Consider the following 4,736-nt stretch of genomic DNA (forward strand, 5'->3'; position numbering starts at 1 on the left):
TTTCAACTTTTCTCCTGTATTTAGCAGAGGACTGACAGAGTAATCTCTCTAAAACCCATCACTAATCTGGTTACATTCTGTTCAGAAGACTTCAATGGATCCTCATCATCAAATAATTCAAACACACTACAATCTCTTTGTCTTGACACCCCTCACCCCTATTCAAAGGGCCTTGAGATGTTAACTATGAAGAATCTAGCAGAGGGCTTGGGACGTAATTAGCACACATTAAGTCTTGCTTTGTCTTCCTTTCCTTGAATATTATTGCCCAACTCAGCTACAACTCCTCTGCACTTCTGTGGGTAGGGACCGCTCAGTGTCTCCTGAACATAACCTCCATGCCTCATCCTATCAGTCAACCTTCCTTTTCCTTCAAGCTCAACTCAAATGTTAACCCATCTATAATTCTCTGCCTAGTATTCCCATTTGAGGGAGCTCTGTGATTTTTCTAAACAACTCTCTACTCCGGTACAGTTTATTACACACTTCTGGAATTCTCCAAAAGTTTCATACTGCTTTGGAAATGCTAAGGAGTCCTATTTTAGCCAAAGGTAGTGCTACACGGGAAATGGCCTATTGGGAACCCAGCACCCCCCCAAACTTAGGAATTGACTGAGGCTTGAACGTGTGAAAAAGACTTTGAAGTCTAGCAGACCTGGGTTTGAGTCTCATCTCTGGGATTTAACGATTACTTGGCCACGGGCAATTACTTTACCTTTAGGGGAATTGTTTTCTTCTAATAGGACTACTAATGCCCACTTCTGAGGTTTTGTTCTGCAGATTTGAGGTAATATATGAAAACCCAGAGCTCAGCCAAAAAGGATCTGCTAAGTAAACAGCAAATATAATTACTATTTAGCCAACTGGCAAAACTATTGGCTCTAGTGGTCAATTAGTCAAGCCTGGATCATACCGAAGCCTCATAGGAGTTCACTGAGTTTTTCTAGGGTATAGGTGAGCTGTGTCAGTCAAAGAGTTCAGTTCAGCTATGGCTCAGTGCAAACTCAAGTGATACCTTGCTTTGAGAGGCCCAGTCAGATTCCCCCTGAAGAATATGAATCATCTTCATGAGTATATTAAACAACAAAGGAAGTTATTTTGACTCAGTGTTACATCCATGTTTCCCTTTGAGAAAGCAGACAATGGAAAACACACTGATCCTACATCTTTTAGTGTAGGTATCAGTATTACATCTCCATGTGTAACTAAGAAATATGAGGCCCAGGCATAGATGTGTGCTTGTCCAACATTTCAAACTTATCTAATAATAGAACTAGGTCTGAAACTAGGTTTTCTGACTCCTAAATCAGCATTCCCTATATGAGGTACACGAAAGGGCCTAGCATATCACTAGCATACTCAATAAGTATTCATTTTATTTTCCTTTGTTCTTCTTTTCACCTATTCCAAGTTAAACCTCTATTAATTACAACTGCTCCAAGCTTGTTTCAGTTGGGAAGTTGCTTTTGTTTTTGAACAGGAAGAGAAGGAGTCTAAAATGATGGCCATAAAATCCTTTGGCCCATGGTGAAGTTGTATATTGTTCATGCAATGGAATCAATTTGGCTAAAGAATTCAAACTTTAAAGGAAATCTCTTCACAGTGGGTAAGAAACAAGCATTTCTTTTCTCAGTATGAAGAAAATTGAAGAGCAGATAGATGAAAGTTATGTCTAAAAGATATCAAAACCTTTTTCATTTTGCATCTGGATGTTTTTGACATTATATAGAGTCAAAGCAAATTTCTGCAAGTCTTAGAAAATCAGACTAGAGGGATAAAGAATAAAATCGAAATTTTCTAGGCCTTTTATCATAATTTTATACATTTGGCAGCAATGCTTCTGTATTCCTCATTGTTTCTAAATATATCTATATTTTTTCTCAAAATCACAGTTGCTTTTGAAAATGTGTATTATGCTTAAAGTAAATGAATTACTTCACAACCCATTGACTGACAAATTAATTCTTTTTGGAGAAAAAGTAAGCAATCATGTTAAATTAAAATTCCTCATTGATGAACATTCCAGGATGCTACTTACCAAGTATTCATATGTTTGTTAAAAAAAAAAGGCTAATATTTAATAAATTGGTGTTTATGCAATTTTTTGATGAATTAGCATTTTGAGTAGGCATAACTCAGACATATATTTAAAAGCCTTCAGGAGGGGTAACCTGATCTATGTGTTTCTTGGGAAAAAGAAAACCTTTTTCTTTAAAGTTTTATAGGTCAAGATCAAGAGTATCTGAAGGAATACAATCTTTATACTAGACACAGAGGGGCCACAGCCATTCCACCACTCAGGAAAACATTCTCTCACTTTTTCTTCAAAATTTACACCAAAGGAAAGCAGAAGTCGCCATATAAATAGTTGGATTATTTCCCAGATCTATAAAGATCCAAAACCTAATTAGGTTAAAATTTTGTATACAGGTATAATGTCTTCAGTATGAGACAGGGAGTCAATAAGAGCAGTCCATTAATTGCAAGGAAGAGAACCTGTAACAGACACTTTGTTGTCCATTAACTATCCATTTCCCTTTATTCTACACCATCAGAATCCCAGTTGTTTCTGTGGTATCAATGTTTCCTCATTAAAAAAAAAAAAAAAATTTCCCAGCCTCCCTTGCAGGTATGTATGGCCAGTGACATTCTCCTGGCTAATGAAATGTAAGCAGAAGTCATTATGTGTGGCCTCTCAAAAAGCTCTTTAAAAGCACATTGACAAAGACCTTCGACTATGCCCTTTCCATTCTTCCCACGTGGAACACTGATGTGATGCTAGAGGCATTGCAGCCAAGGGTCAACCCTTAGGAGACATGCATGAAGAATCTGAACACAGGCTGAGTGGAAAGAGAAAAAGCCAGGGCCTCAAGCGGCATCATGGAAACATTTTATCAGTCTGCGAATTCCAACTTCATGCATTCCTTATTCTAGGGGACAAAAAAAACAAAAACAATTTAAAGAGCTCTAACTGGATAATTCATAATATAGTGAGTTTTCTGTTATGTGCATTAAGTATTTCTTTTTCCCTTAAATATCAGGTTTATTTATCCTTTGAAAAGGAAAATTTTAAATTAACATTTTTTTCTTCCTTGTGGAGTCATTTTGTGGTAGAATGGACATTTTATCAGCAGCATAAGGATTTCTATATTGATCATGCTCACCCTGGAAATGTCCACAACCCCAATTATACAGAACTGATTAAATCATCAAGGAAGATAGGAAGACATATTTTATATGGACCCAAAGCACTCTCTCTTTACTATTTGTACTGTTACTACCACTATTTCTACTCTACTACTGTTAATATTAATAATGCATAGAAACACTGAAATGGGAAGAGTAAAAGTTCTATTTTCAGATATGAATGACTAACGCAGCTTTTTCCAACTTAACATTTTATTAATTATGAAACTTTTTAAGAAGCCACTTTTAAATTAAGATATAATTTTCAATAAAATGCACATCTCAAATTTTCAATTCAATGACTTTCATCAATTTTAATCACCCATTTATTGTCAGTCTTTTTAATTTTAGCAATATTAGTGCTATCTCATTATGGTTGAAAATTGTTTAATAACTAATGATGTTGAAAATCTTTTCATTTGTGTATCTTTGGTGAAGTGTTTGTTTCAACCCTTACTTTTTACTTGGTTATTTACTTTCTTATTGAGTAGTAAGAATTCTTTACATATTCTGAATGCAAAGCTTTCATGGAATATGCACTTTATAAATATTTTCTCCCAGTCTCTGGCTTTTCTTTTCATTGCTTTAACAGTGTCTTTTGAAGAGTCAAACTTCAAAAATCAGTCTGAAATCAATTTTGTGTTAATTTTTGTAGATGTGAGATAAGAGCTAAGAACTGAGGTTTAATTTCTTTCCCTTTATTCCTTATTAATTTTTATATATACTTGTCTGATTGTTTCCACATCATTTGTTGAAAAGATCTTTTCCTTCTTTGAATTACCTTGGCACCTCTGTTGAAAATCAATTGGCAGTTTTGCTGGATATCAATTAGATTTATACACATACCCCACTATGTTCTATCAATGTATGTCTTTATTTATCCAAATACTGTCTCGATTACTATAGCTTTAGGGTTAAGCCCCGAAACCAGGTAGTAAGTCCTTCAACTTTGCATGTGTGTGCTTTAATTGTTTTGACTATTTGCAATTGTTTGCATTTCCATATAAAGTTTCCATGAAGTATGATGTTAGCTTTAGGGTTTTTGTAGGTGACCTTTGACAGGTTGAAGAATTTCATTATTTTCCTAGATTTGCTAAGAATCCTTTGTCTAAATGGGTGTTGAATTTTGTCAAATGATTTTTCTGCACCTATTGAGGTGATCATATGATTTTTAATTTTTAGTTTGTTAATATGGTGAATTACAATGATTTTCTTTCCTTTTCTTTTTTCTTTTTTTTTTGTCCTGGCTGAAGGATATATCAGATATTAAACTGATAAGAACAGAAATTACAGTTGATCTTAGGCAGAAGACTGAGAAGTGATCTACAATTTTGATTTTCAAATGTCAAACCAATCTTGTACTACTGAACTAAGTCCCACTTGGTTATGATTTTTTTCTCCCTTTTATTATATATTGCTGAATTTGATTTGCTAAACTTTTGTAAAGAATTTTTTGCATCTATGTTTATGAGAAATGTGATAAACAGTTTCCTTTTTATTGTATCATCTTTGGCTTTCGTATCAGTGTAATGCTGGCCTCATAGAGTGAT

The 4,736-nt window shown here is 34.5% G+C and overlaps 1 pseudogene; it reads right to left on the reverse strand.

Moving 5' to 3' along the window:
- Positions 1 to 4,389: 4,389 nt before the first annotated feature.
- Positions 4,390 to 4,509, reverse strand: LOC112064658 (uncharacterized; annotated as a pseudogene).
- Positions 4,510 to 4,736: the final 227 nt, after the last annotated feature.

Source organism: Physeter macrocephalus, chromosome 10 (assembly GCF_002837175.3).
Source record: "Physeter macrocephalus isolate SW-GA chromosome 10, ASM283717v5, whole genome shotgun sequence".
Lineage (NCBI taxonomy): Eukaryota > Metazoa > Chordata > Mammalia > Artiodactyla > Physeteridae > Physeter > Physeter macrocephalus.